Source organism: Coregonus clupeaformis, chromosome 11 (assembly GCF_020615455.1).
Source record: "Coregonus clupeaformis isolate EN_2021a chromosome 11, ASM2061545v1, whole genome shotgun sequence".
In the NCBI taxonomy this organism is placed as follows: Eukaryota; Metazoa; Chordata; class Actinopteri; order Salmoniformes; family Salmonidae; genus Coregonus; species Coregonus clupeaformis.
Genome location: NC_059202.1, coordinates 4,070,668 through 4,086,050, shown reverse-complemented (window position 1 = coordinate 4,086,050; position 15,383 = coordinate 4,070,668). Strand labels below are relative to the sequence as shown.

At 44.1% G+C, this 15,383-nt stretch overlaps 1 long non-coding RNA gene across 1 annotated transcript; it reads right to left on the bottom strand.

Moving 5' to 3' along the window:
• Positions 1 to 4,067: 4,067 nt before the first annotated feature.
• LOC121576980 lies at positions 4,068 to 14,650 on the bottom strand. Its single transcript, XR_006661576.1, has 4 exons — positions 12,019 to 14,650; positions 11,079 to 11,209; positions 10,445 to 10,569; positions 4,068 to 4,153 (listed from the first exon to the last, which is right to left on the bottom strand). It is a non-coding gene; the product is annotated as an uncharacterized LOC121576980 (long non-coding RNA).
• Between the last annotated feature and the right edge of the window lie 733 nt (positions 14,651 to 15,383).

Below are 15,383 nucleotides of genomic sequence, written 5' to 3'. Positions count from 1 at the left end.
CTCATCGAGCATCTTCTGGCCATAATGTCAACAAAACAGCATGATGAATCGTTCAGAAACACAAAGCATGTATTTTTTATATACAAAACATATGCGTTTTTATAAAGATCAAACACTTTTGCATGTGGAAACACTGAATCCTTCCTATCTCATTAATCCACGTGCTTAACAAACGTCACTTTTGTTTTCAGCGGACTTCGCCGTCGGATTTGACCGGGGCACCCGGCTCACCCCCAGGAGGCAGCCCAGTTTCAAAACTAAATGCGATCACCGCTAACCCGGTGCCCCAAGGGCAGACCCGGGGCATTAATCGAATTCCCTCCTTGTCACGGTCGCAGTGCTTTATGGTACTGGTTCATTTCCTGTAAAGCCATTACATCAGAGAGCGATGAGCCAATGAGAAAAGGTCTTATAGTATTTCATATTATGTTTTTTCTTCTTCTCAATAATATGCTATTCAATCATTCCCATATTGGGAGTCAAACTACATCAAATTAGCCTAGATCGCTAATCAATTAGACTGATAAACATTGCTGGTAGAAGTTGTCTTTGAAACACAGATCTAGGATCAGCTTACTCGCCCCAAATAACAAGGACATGGCCATCGTGGGGACGATGCAAAAATGTACCTCAGACCAATCAGGTGTTGTCACTAGTTACCACAGCCACAACGTCAAAATTGGCAATACCTTACAAGTTAATTTAAGGTTAGCAGTGTGGTTAAGGTTAGGTTTAAAATCAGATTTTAAGAATAAATTTTTTAGAAATAGTCGGGGTTTAGCCATAATTATGAATTTGTGGCTGTGGTAACTAGTGAGGACCCAGATCAGGCACCCGATTAGACTACAATCACCCCATTAAAACGAGGAAATCATCACACTATTCATATTGTGAATATGCTATTGCACAGATTAATGTACTGGTAAATCCCTTTTGCTTTCGCGTGGTCTTTCTTATTTGGTGGGGGTTTATGGCGGACTACAATCCAAAAAGGTGTGTTGCTGCCACCTACTGGATGTGGTAACTAAGTGAATACACCCCCTAAATCAGACTTCTTCAACTGGTGGCCCGCCGGCAGAATTTGTCCCACGGGTGGTTTTATTTGGCCCCCCAAGTTTTCTGAAAAAAAGGTATTATAATTAGTTGGGACATAGACTGTAAAAACACCAGGAAATCAGCTCCCAAGTTATTTTAATTTTGGAAATCTGTTCCCAAATATTCCCACGCATAATAGAGAGACTTATGTGATCGTGTACAAATAATAAATAATAATTGATTGGATTTATATAGCACTTTTCTACCAACTGAGGTACTCAAAGCGCATTACACCACACATCAGGTATCAGGTGGAGAGGTGAGGAGTGATATATGCCAATTAGGAATGAGGGGGATGATTAGGTGGCCATGGAAATGGGGCCACCCCCCTATTCTTACAATAAGTGCCATGGGATTTTGAATGACCACAGAGTCAGGACACCCGTTTTAACGTCCCATCCGAAAGACTGCACCAAACGCAGGGCAATGTCTCCAAATGTAATCAAGGGTTGAAATGATTATGTTTTAGTCAAATATTATATATGTTTAAGCTTCTTGAAGTCAATTTGCAATCTACATTTTAGTCATTTAGCAGACGGTCTTATCCAAAGCGACTTACAGTTATATTTTTTTTATGTTCCGGCCCCCCGACTATCTGCTCAAGAAAAAATTGGCCTGTGGCTGAATCTAGTTGATTATCCCTGCCCTAAATGTTGCATAATCTTTGTCAAATGATTTGTGAAACATCAGAGACATATGGTGAATAACTTTTGAAAGTGGACAGGAATTTGCTGGCTTCTTGCCTTCCTTGAGTTTGTGATCAACTATATGTATTTTATCAGATTCCTTATAACTGTCTTCGTTTCAGAATTGCCCAAAACAAAAATCTTTATCCTGGGAAAGGAAATTCCATTGAGAGGCAAGGCTCTGAGGCGAAAGAGGCACATTGTCCCTCAGTGCTGCACCTCCGGCTCGGAACCTCCTCAGGCCCAAAATAAGTACCAAAGGGAGGAGTCCAGCTACAAGTAATACCCAGACTACCAGTGCACAGAGGAGGAAAGGGGAAACAGTGGCTGCATGGAGAGAAATGAGGTAGCAGCTGCACAACATCCTTGTGGAGAACATGGCCCCCAGTAAAATCCATCTGCTCCGTGTGTGGTATTGAGCCAGAGATAATATGGCGGTGTACTGACTGTGGGGCTGAGACAATTTTTTATATTTTTTATATCAAGTACAGTACAACGTACTGAGCTGTTGCCTGAAGCAGATCACACAAAGTGGTGCCATGTTCAGTGCCTAAATGGATGTTGCATGAGACAAGCAATATTATTACATTCAACATACACAATACCAACATATCGTCTCCAACCTTTAAGACCACTGAGTCAAACAGATGAAGTGGAGGGACAACTGCATCATTTAAATATGAATTAGTGGCGAGGTTTAATATCATGAGTTCAAATAATTCTAGATTTTGTTCACATTCCCTTCCAGTTGTGCATAAGGTAACAATGGAAGGTAACCTTAAAATGCAGTGCATATTACATTCAGGCATTACCCCTGTTGGTGATATGGGCTTACAAATTAATCGATCCACATCAGCTTGGTTTGCAAAGTACTTTTCCTCATGTTCAAACCAAAAAGCCCATCCGCTGCTACCACCACTGTTCCACTGTCCTGTAAAGAGATGTCAAATATAATTGGATACAACTTTAGTTTTTGGACCCCAAGAAGAGTAGCTGCTGCTTTGTAACAGATCATGGGGATCCCAATAAACAAATAAAATGAAAGACTAGAAGGCTGTTAGTCTGTATAATTGTTTGACAAAAATGGAACAGATGTTTCTAATATATAATTTGTGTTTATAAAAGAGGGAGACATCACAATTGATATATTATGCTTTGATGTGTTTTTTGGGGGTGATAAAACATTAGGCCAAAAGAATACAACAAACCTTGGGACAGAGCGGGCACTGGGTTCCATCGGCAGTTTCTGGGGCCAGACGGCGCAAGACATCAAGTTCCGACATAGCATGTCAGAACTCCTCATATGTCTCATTTGTCAGGGTAGTATACAAGTCTCTTCCCTGAAATGAATGAACAAAGTCACTTAAAAGGCACTCTGGGGCATACTGCATGTCCACTGAGTGGCCATCTCAGCTGGCCCTCACACATATCTGAAGGTGGTGACATTGGAGGTCCACTACGGTGGCCCGCTGCAGGCTTTTCCTCACCATATCTGGATGAAAAGGACTGGAGGTCTCACTGGGGCCCGGCTGGCCCTCACACATATCTGGATGGGACTGGAGGTCCACTGGGGCCCAGGCTGGCCCTCACCATATCTGGATGGGACTGGAGGTCCACTGAGGGCCCGGCTGGCCCTCACCACATCTGGGTGGCACTGGAGGTCCACTGAGGCCCGGCTGGCCCTCGCCACTTCTTGGGGACTGGAGGTCCACTGGGGCCCGGCTGGCCCTCGCCACTTCTGGAGGGACTGGAGGTCCACTGGGGCCCGGGCTGGCCCTCGCCACTTCTTGGGGGGCTGGAGGTCCACAGGGGCCCGGCTGGCCCTCACCATATCTGGATGGGACTGGAGGTCCACTGGGGCCCGGCTGGCCCTCACCATATCTGGATGGGACTGGAGGTCCACTGGGGCCCGGCTGGCCCTCGCCATTTCTTGGGGGGGGCTGGAGGTCCACTGGGGCCCGGCTGGCCCTCACCATATCTGGATGGGACTGGAGGTCCACTGGGGCCCGGCTGGCCCTCACCATATCTGGGTGGGACTGGAGGTCCACTGGGGCCCGGCTGGCCCTCACCATATCTGGATGGAACTTCTATCTACAAAAATCTATTATTGTGCAGCGCTTCACTTACTTATTTTTCACACAATAAAACCTCTTGCATACAGTTGTTAAGAGTCATTTCAGGGGCCGGCCTACAATATCTATTCAGTTATATCAAGTAATAATTTAATGGAATTCTTTTTTTTTTGAGTCCCCTGCCTTGCCAGTATGTCTTCCAGCTTTTCTTTCAGGTTAACTCATGCCCCAGACATCTAATAACGATGGTCCCCTCCTCAAAAGAGCGGTAGGGGAACCAACCTTTTCCACCACATTCATCTAACAGGGAAGACACAGCGAGCTTGGAATGGATAACATACACTATCGGTCAAAAGTTTTAGAACACCTACTCATTCAAGGGTTTTTCTTTATTTGTACTATTTTCTACATTGTAGAATAATAGTGAAGACATCAAAACTATGAAATAACACATATGGAATCATTTAGTAACTAAAAAATTGTTAAACAAATCAAAATATATTTTATATTTGAGATTCTTCAAATAGCCACCCTTTGCCTTGATGACAGCTTTGCACACTCTTGGCATTCTCTCAACCAGCTTCATGAGGTAGTCACCTGGAATGCATTTCAGTTAACAGGTGTGCCTTCTTAAAAGGTAATTTGTGGAATTGATTTCCTTCGTAATGCGTTTGAGCCAATCAGTTGTGTTGTGACAAGGTAGGGGGGTATACAGAAGATAGCCCTATTTGGTAAAAGACCAAGTCCATATTATGTCAAGAACAGCTCAAATAAGCAAAGAGAAACTACAGTCCATCATTACTTTAAGACATGAAGGTTAGTCAATACGGACAATCTGCAGTCGCAAAAACCATCGAGTGCTATGACGAAACTAGCTCTCATGAGGACCGACACAGGAATGGAAGTCCCAGAGTTACCTCTGCTGCAGAGGATAAGTTCATTAGAGTTACCAGCCTCAGAAATTACAGCCCAAATAAATGCTTCACAGAGTTCAAGTAACAGACACATCTCAACATCAACTGTTCAAAGGAGACTGTGTAAATCAGGCCTTCATGGTCAAATTGCTGCAAAGAAACCACTACTAAAACACCAATAATAAGAAGAGACTTGCTTGGCCCAAGAAACACGAGCAATTGACATTAGACCGGTGGAAATGTGTCCTTTGGTCTGGAGTCCAAATTGGAGATTTTTGGTTCCAACCATTGTGTCTTTGTGAGACACGGTGTTGGTGAACGGATGATCTCTGCATGTATATTTCCCACCGTATGGAGGAGGTGGTGTTATGGTTTGGGGGTGCTTTGCTGGTGATACTGTCTGTGATTTATTTAGAATTCAAGGCACACTTAACCAGCATGGCTACCACATCATTCTGCAGCGTTACACCATCCCATCTGGTTTGGGCTTAGTTGGACTATCATTTGTTTTTCAACAGGACAATGACCCAACACACCTCCAGGCTGTGTAAGGGCTATTTTACCAAGAAGGAGAGTGATGGAGTGCTGCATCAGATGACCTGGCCTCCACAATCCCCCGACCTCAACCAAATTGAGATGGTTTGGGATGAGTCGGACTGCAGAGTGAAGGAAAAGCAGCCAACAAGTGCTCAGCATATGTGGGAACTCATTCAAGACTGTTGGAAAAGCATTCCAGGTGAAGCTGGTTAAGAAAATGCCAAGAGTGTGCAAAGCTGTCATCAAGGCAAAGGGTGACTATTTGAAGAATCTCAACTATAAAATATATTTTGATTTGTTTAACACTTTTTTGGTTACTACATGATTCCATATGTGTTATTTAATAGTTTTGATGTCTTCACTATTATTCTACAATGTAGAAAACAGTAAAAATTAAGAAAAACTCTTGAATGAGTAGGTGTTCTAAAACTTTTGACCGGTAGTGTTATTACAGTCTAATGGTATTTGTTATTAGATAACAGCACAACTCCAGCCAACATGTTTCAGAACAATGTTGATACTGCATTTATTACTGTGTACTAGTTATATAGGTTTGAGGGGTAGCTTTTTTATTTTTTATTTTTTTTATTTCACCTTTATTTAACCAGGTAAGCCAGTTGAGAACAAGTTCTCATTTACAACTGCGACCTGGCCAAGATAAAGCATAGTAGTGCGATAAAAACAACACAGAGTTACATATGGGGTAAAAAACATAAAGTCAAAAAATACAACAGAAAATATATATACAGTGTGTGCAAATGTAGCAAGTTATGGAGGTAAGGCAATAAATAGGCTATAGTGCAAAATAATTACAATTAGTATTAACACTGGAATGCTAGATGTGCAAGAGATTATGTGCAAATAGAGATACTGGGGTGCAAAATAAATAACAATATAGGGATGAGGTAGTTGGGTGGGCTAATTTCAGATGGGCTGTGTACAGGTGCAGTGATCGGTAATGTGCTCTGACAACTGATGCTTAAAGTTAGTGAGGGAGATAAGAGTCTCCAGCTTCAGAGATTTTTGCAATTCGTTCCAGTCATTGGCAGCAGAGAACTGGAAGGAATGGCGGCCAAAGGAGGTGTTGGCTTTGGGAATGACCAGTGAGATATACCTGCTGGAGCGCAGACTACGGGTGGGTGCTGCTATGGTGACCAGTGAGCTAAGATAAGGCGGGGATTTGCCTAGCAGTGATTTATAGATGGCCTGGAGCCAGTGGGTTTGACGACGAACATGTAGTGAGGAGCAGCCAACAAGAGCGTACAGGTCACAGTGGTGGGTAGTGTATGGGGCTTTGGAGACAAAACGGATGGCACTGTGATAGACTACATCCAATTTGCTGAGTAGAGTGTTGGAGGCTATTTTGTAAATGACATCGCCGAAGTCAAGGATCGGTAGGATAGTCAGTTTACGAGGGCATGTTTGGCAGCATGAGTGAAGGAGGCTTTGTTGCGAAATAGGAAGCCGATTCTAGATTTAACTTTGGATTGGAGATTCTTAATGTGAGTCTGGAAGGAGAGTTTACAGTCTAACCAGACACCTAGGTATTTGTAGTTGTCCACATACTCTAGGTCAGACCCGTCGAGAGTGGTGATTCTAGTCGGGTGGGCGGGTGCCAGCAGTGTTCGATTGAAGAGCATGCATTTAGTTTTACTAGTGTTTAAGAGCAGTTGGAGGCTACTGAAGGAGTGTTGTATGGCATTGAAGCTCGTTTGGAGGTTTGTTAACACAGTGTCCAATGAAGGGCCAGATGTATACAAAATGGTGTCGTCTGCGTAGAGGTGGATCTGAGAGTCACCAGCAGCAAGAGCGACATCATTGATATACACGGAGAAAAGAGTCGGCCCAAGAATTGAACCCTGTGGCACCCCCATAGAGACTGCCATTGGTCCAGACAACAGGCCCTCCGATTTGACACACTGAACTCTATCTGAGAAGTAGTTGGTGAACCAGGCGAGGTAGTCATTTGAGAAACCAAGGCTATTTAGTCTGCCAATAAGAATGCGGTGGTTGACAGAGTCGAAAGCCTTGGCCAGGTCGATGAAGACGGCTGCACAGTACTGTCTATTATCGATCGCGGTTATAATATCGTTTAGGACCTTGAGCGTGGCTGAAGTGCACCCATGATCAGCTCGGAAACCGGATTGCATAGCGGAGAAGGTACGGTGGGATTCGAAATGGTCGGTGATCTGTTTGTTAACTTGGCTTTCAAATACTTTCGAAAGGCAGGGCAGGATGGATATAGGTCTGTAACAGTTTGGATCTAGAGTGTCACCCCCTTTGAAGAGGGGGATGACCGCGGCAGCTTTCCAATCTCTGGGGATCTCAGACGTTACGAAAGAGAGGTTGAACAGACTAGTAATAGGGTCTGCGACAATTTCGGCGGCTAGTTTTAGAAAGAGAGGGTCCAGATTGTCTAGCCCAGCTGATTTGTAGGGGTCCAGATTTTGCAGCTCTTTCAGAACATCAGCTGTCTGAATTTGTGTGAAGGAGAAGCGGGGGGGGGGGCATGGGCAAGTTGCAGCGGAGGGTGCAGAGTTGGTGGCCGGGGTAGTGGTAGCCAGGTGGAAAGCAAGGCCAGCCGTAGCAAAATGCTTGTTGAAATTCTCGATTATTGTAGATTTATCGGTGCTGATAGTGTTTCCTAGCCTCAGTGCAGTGGGCAGCTGGGAGGAAGTGCTCTTATTCTCCATGGACATTACAGTGTCCCAAAACTTTTTGGAGTTAGTGCTACAGGATGCAAATTTCTGTTTGAAAAAGTTAGCCTTTGCTTTCCTGACTGCTTGTGTATATTGGTTCCTAACTTCCCCTGAAAAGTTGCATATCGCGGGGCTATTTGATGCTAATGCAGTACGCCACAGGATATTTTTGTGCTGGTCAAGGGCAGTCAAGTCTGAGGAGAACCAGGGGCTATATCTGTTCTTAGTTCTGTATTTTTTGAATGGGGCATGTTTATTTAAGATTGAGAGGAAATTACTTTTAAAGAACAACCAGGCATCCTCTACTGACGGAATGAGATCTATATCCATCCAGGATACCTGGGCCAGGTCAATTAGGAAGGCCTGCTCGCTAAAGTGTTTTAGGGAGCGTTTGACAGTGATGAGGGGTGGTCGTTTGACCGCGGACCCGTTACGGACGCAGGCAATAAGGCAGTGATCGCTGAGATCCTGGTTGAAGACAGCGGAGGTGTATTTAGAGGGTAAATTAGTCAGGATGATATCTATGAGGGTACCCATGGTTACGGATTTAGGGTTGTACCTGGTAGGTTCGTTGATAATTTGCGTGAGATTGAGGGCATCTAGTTTGGATTGTAGGATGGCCGGGGTATTAAGCATATCCCAATTTAGGTCACCAAGCAGTACGAACTCTGAGGATAAATGGGTTGAGTCACACAGCTTGATGCAGTGTGACTAGATACACTGTCATTACTACTTACATGGGCATCCATCTCACAACTGCTGAATGATTATGGATTGATAAGTGATTTGTAGTGAACCGTATAGGTTTAAGTAATAGATTTCTGAATACATTTCACTTATGATGCAAACCATGGACCTCATTCCTGTAAATCACTCATTAATGTGCAATAACCTTCCTCAACCATGAAAGCTTATTGTCAGAAGAATCCATATTCCTCCTACCCCTGGGTGAGATCATGCAACATCATAAAATTCACTTCCACTGCTATGCTGATGACACCCAGCTCTACCTCTCCACCAAACCCACCACTCCCCTCCCTCATCATCTGCCTTCACGACATCCAGAGCTGGATGAGCATGAACCTCCTCAAACTCAACAGCAACAAGACAGAGTTCATGCTCATCGGCTCTAAATCCACTCTCTCCAAGCATCACCACAGATGGTTTCCCCGTCCCTCTGTAAACACAAGTCAAAAGCCTCGGTGTCTCCCTGGATAGTTCCCTCTCTTTCCAACCCCACATAAAAACCAGCACCCGGACAGCATTCTTCCACCTCCGCAATATCTCCAGGCTCCACCCCTCACTGTCACACTCCAGCACCGAAACTCTCATCCATGCCTTGGTTACTTCCTGACTGGACTACTGTAACACTCCACCACCGAAACCCTCATCCATGCCTTGGTTACTTCCTGACTGGACTACTGTAACACTCCACCACCGAAACCCTCATTCATGCCTTGGTTACTTCCTGACTAGACTACTGTAACACTCTCCTCACCAGACCCCCACCAACCTCATCACAAGACTCCAACTGGTTCTGAACTCTGCTGCCAGAATCCACACCAGCTCCAGATCAACTGAACACATCAAACCAATCTCCCTGTGCAATCCTGCATTAACTTTTACATACTCCTCGTCACCTACAAAGCCCTCCACAACCTGGCAGCCACATACCTCTCTGATCTTCTCCCAGTCTATGCCCCCTCCCGCTCCCTCCGCTCCTCCTCTGCTGGTCGGCTTGTCTCCCCCCATTCCACCATGGGTGCCCGGGCCTTTAGCTCCCATTCCCAAGCCTAGCACCTTAAACCAAACCCTTACCCTAAACCGGGTACCCTACCACCTTAAACCAAACCCTTACCCTAAACCGGGTACCCTACCACCTTAAACCAAACCCTTACCCTAAACCGGGTACCCTACCACCTTAAACCAAACCCTTACCCTAAACAGGGTTTGTATCCTATTCCCAACCCCTCCCTCCTCTTTTTATCTGTCATATTTTGTCTGGTCCTTTGATTTTAGATTGTTTAAATTTTATTTTGCTGTTGATTGATGCACTTGATTTTATGACTTTATGTATCGCATTTCATTTTATGTAGGTCTACCTTTAACGTAAGATGTCCTTGAGTGTCCTGAAAGGCGTCCGCCAAATTAAAATGAATTATTAGTAGTAGTAGTGAATCGGGGAAAAAACACCCCCAAAAAAGATGTAATTGGCCAGTTAATATCATTATTTAAATAATACTCTTACTTTAAAACCCACTTTCAAAATTATCCAGCAGGAAATGAGGAATATATCATATTTTTCGGACTAAAAAATGATTACTGTGGAAATACGCATTATGGAATGGAGAGATTAAAGTAATAGCGCAATTCTCAACATTTCAAATCAGAATGTAGGACTACATTTATGTTGGAATAAACATGAATCTGAGAATACATACCTTTCCCCTTCAGCACCTCTGCGCAAAACAAGTTATAGGCAGACACTGCGCTTATAACCAGCAGCTTTGTGGCGCCGGGTGTTGCAGGACGTATTAAGTAAACGCCCATAGTTACCAATCCAGTTCTGTAATTTGAAAGGAAAGCATTGTCGTTAGATGTAACTCAACTAAAAACATTCAAGCATAACACTGTATAACTTCTGTGTTGATAAAATGCTGTTTACAGTACAGTAATTAAACATGATTTTACACTGTTGCCTGATCCTGCCTAATCCGCAGTGTTTCAGGTGGTGGATTGTTTATTCTTTATTTCACAATATTCTAATAATACAGGGGGTTAGGAAAGAAAACACTTGGCCTGGGGTCGTTCAGTGGTCTTGTGCTGTGGTGGAATGTCTTCCCATTATGCTTGCACCAATCCAACGCATTTACATGTATGAGGTGAAATGAAAGCCTGAACACTTCTGGATGCAGGGTATCAGAACACATCCTAGTTCTTTCCCCGAAATCAATTTGTTGCCCCAATCCCTCTTGCCACTAACCCCTCAAAATCCACCAACCCTGTCCTCACATGTCCCTAATTCCACCTCCCTCTCACCCCCCACCCACCCCACCCCTTCCCTTCATTTCATACCTTAACTACAGACACAGGTAGTCCTGTAGCTGCAGTGACCTCCGTCACCAGGGCTGAGGACCTCCTTTTCATACCCCGTTCATGATAAGACACAAGGGTGCCCCTGATGTTAGCCGTTATGAGGTGTCTTCCTACAACAACCACAACAACAAAGATATATGAAATATTACATTGTAACGGGTGTATGTAAGTGTTTCCTAGTCTTTGAACAAGAGCCTTCAGGCCTTTTGGTCTAACTGAAAGGTAATTAGCCTTTGCCAGCAAGACCAAAAGCCCTTGGTCAGGGTTGTAGGAGCCAGTCTTTTCATTATACTGCACTCACATAGAGAGCCTCCTGCAGGTTACAATATGAAGCAAATGAAAAGCACTTAAAGCGGCAAACAGCAGTTGAAACAATAAAGCCTATTCCACGTTCCTGTTTGGGTAAAAAGCTATGGGGTGGGGCTGGAGAAATGTTACCACTCTCAAATTCATATACAGAGCTATGGATGCAAGGACTGACCATCCATGATATAGCTTGAGGCTATACAGTGTGTGTTTACATTTACTTTGTTTACAAACATTGGTGTAATACAAGCTTTTGGGGTTCTGGTGGGGCAGACCCGTCGCCAGACCTCAGTCTTAAGGGGGGCATATGAAATGCATGGGAGGGCAGGGCACAATTATTATTAGCCTATAGTACCTATATTTATAATAATCATATACTCTATTTGCGCAGCACGTAATCATCACATTAAACATAACCAACAGCAATATGACCAGGTAGCCTATAGCCTACACCACATTACATAGAAGCAATGTTATGAATATCCATAAAACACTTGACTATACAACATATTAGATGTAACACCAGAAGCATCTCTCAAACATTGCTTTTTAAAGCAGTCAACAGAGGGATATGCATTGCCATGAGACACACACACAGAGACTTTGAACCTACCGGTACTTTGAGTGGAGGCAGCGCTGTCCTCTCTCCAGTCCCTCCTGTCAGTACAGCGGGAGGCGGTGTTTCTCCGAGCAGAACCTCCTCATCAAAGTATCCTTCCACTCGGACTTAAACTTGTGAGTGAGGTCCTTTTCAAAAGAAAGCTGAATCAGCTGGGCCTTGCGTCTGTGCAGCATACTGCGCCGATGCTCTGAGAAGACGCTTTTGAGCGTGGAAAATGAGTTTTCACACATTGCTGTGTAAGCTCCTAAAGTTAGGGCAAGTGTGTAGTCTGTGAGAACTGTCGGCATAGCCTGGAGTGCACAGTTGAATGTGCTGAGGATGTTGGCTATTGTCCATTTTCCATCTTCGGGGGGAACCGGGTGTCAGTCATTTTCTTCACCAGGAACTCATGAGCCACAGTATATTCAGATTCAACCACATCAGTTCCAGCTAATACCAGGAGAGGTGTTACCTTTGATGGGTCCAGGAAATTATCCTCGGCCTCTGGGTTCAAAGCAGCCAGTGCGCCAATGAGCTCGCTACTGCGCTCTCCAAAACGCGCATTCATCTCTCCTTGCACAGCATCATAACACTGTAAAACAATCTCATGAACTCAGTCTTTTCATCTATGTCACTTTGTGGCTGACCAACTGTTTCTTCAACTGCAAATCCGCGGAGGTTCTTATTAATTGTGCGTCTTCTCTTGCTTGGACCAGGGTCGGTCACCGGCACAGCCTCGGTGGCCGATGCTGGAGGAGCGCAGAGATCCCACAATGCAGAAAACTCGTTTTCTGTGCGCAGTGTCTTCACGCAGTCAGAAGCGCTGTTCACAAGTGTCACCGCAGTGAACAAGTCCATATCTTCGGCCTGTGGTAGTCTGTTAGGCGGCTCGAAAAGTGACAACAGTTTCATAACAAGGTGCGCAATGAAAAGAAAACTGCGCTGCGTAATGGCACGAAGCAGCCCCGTAGCCTCGACGCGCACCTCCGCTCCAAGGCCTCGTGTGTTTTCCACCTCGGTCAGTAATGTGAATATGATATACTCTTCACCACAACTTTGACTGTTGCCAAGTGGCCAGTCCATCTCTGGTCCCAGAGACGTTTCAGGGTATCGCCTTTGTACAGAATAGCCACAGTTGGCTTCCTGATGAAGTTGTACAGCATGTTGCATACTCTAAAAAAAATCATCGACAGCTGCTTCACTGGACATGGCATGAATCACAACCAGATGAAGTTGGTGATTAAAGCAGTGAATATATGGTATGTTACGATCCAGCTTGTTTTTGAGCAATTTCTGCACACCACCATGCCTGCCAGACATGAGTGATGCGCCATCATAAACTTTACTCAGGATTTTGTCTCAATGATGACACCTGTCAGAGCCTCTGCATCACCTTTCTCAGATGTGGCCATTACCAAGAGGCGCTCACACAGACCATAGTTTTTGTCAACAAAACGCACAACTACAGATATGTTTTCTTGGCCTAAAGGATCCCGTGTGCCATCCACTTTAATTGAATACCAGCTATCGCCGACTTGTCTCACTATCTCCTCTGTTTGCTCATCATTTCGATAATCTCGTTTTGTATCTGTGGGCTGGTATAGCGTGCATTCTGTGGGATTGTTTTTGTAATCCGTGTCAATTCGGGATCTTTGCGCATGGTGTACTCAAAGAGACAAAAACAGCCCCATTGAGCTATTATCACCTAGCACACTGGCAAAACCAGCATTATCTCCATGTAACAGCAATTGATTCACCACTAAAAACTCCAGCATATCAATTACAGCTGACATGTAGTATCTGTTGCGAGCCAGTTGCTCTGCATTTAAGAGAGTGGAAATCTATTTTCCTGTCTCTCTACGTTTTTCTGAATCTCTCCACATTGCTTCACAGGCTAAATGTTCTTTTGAAGCTGCATGCTTATTTAAGCCCTTGCCTGTTCCAATTGCATGTTTCCAATCATTAAATCCCTTGAAGAAGAAGAAGGTCGCGTCCGATGATACAGATTTGAATTTCCTGCATGCATAACAAAATGCGGAGTCCTTTTCCACCGAGTACTCAAGCCAGTCCCTGTTCAAATACCAGCTAGAGGAAAATTATCGTTTTTTTTTTACCAAACATTTTGACTGGATATTTCCTCAACACAACCAGTTTGTCCATGGCGAGGTCACTCACACCCACTGATTCAACAGGCAGTTGTGGCCCAAATGCTGCCCCAGTCGCGGTTGCACTTGACCTGCAGGTCCTGCCAGGCCCAGGGTCGGACTCCACGGAGCTACTATAGCATCAGGCTCAGACTGTCGTCCAGGGTCTCCTTCTCCAACTACAACATCAGGAGTCGTCGGTGTCGTATCCAATTTGGCAGAGGATACTGTTGGTGGGCTTTTCAACCACTTACGGATATCCATGACGAACTGAAGCGAGTAAGCCGGCGAAAACTCATCCAGCTTTAAAAAATGCGCGGTAACTGTTGAGCGGCTACACTGACGTAGGCTACGTCACGTATGTAGCCTAACGTTCTTTTTATTAAGGCCGTGATAGGCTGTTGCAGTGTAGATTCCCATCAATCAAACAAAATCACACCATTGTTTCTTTATATTTTTAATGTTTTAATGATAAAGAATGCAACATTAATGCAACACAAAATTAGCAACTATTATAATATAAAATTAAAGTAATTTTTTTAAGAGATCTGTGCCTCAAGTGGGGGGGGGGCACAAGCATTTTTGGGTGCGGGCCAGTTGAACTAAGCTCATTAGGCATTTATTCAAGAATCAATGGGTACATATCATTAATTTAAACGTCCAAAGATGGATGTAGAAACGGTCTAATCGGGTGCACCAGGGCAACTTCATCCTACTTCCCTCTCTGAGCCTCTCCTGAGCGCAGTGGACCACGTGGTCAACTGGCAGCGTGTTTACACATGTGACTTCATTGACACACCTCCCCTGTTCAGAGTTCTGAGCCTGTGTGCCCTCTTGCTAAGATTGTGGCATTTGAATTTACTGTATATAATTCTGCAAAAGAGACAGACTATTAATCTTCCCAACTATACTGCTGTCCTCTATCATGAGAGCATCCGACCAATTAGTTATACCATGTGCATCTTGGTGCAACATTATAAATAGATTATTAGATTTTGCATTATGCACAAGAATGTAAAAGACTATCATTACAGTAATTTTACAACCTCAGTTCATCATACTAATTGGATTGATGGAATAATATTATGGAGTGAGATTTGTTTATATATTCTGTAAATGTGTCTAGGCTCTGTAACTATAGTGCATTTACAACTGTAACTATTGATATCATTTGCAATATAAGGTAAACACTCAAGGTTTAAAATGTAGTTATTATAGCATTTGATGGGTAAA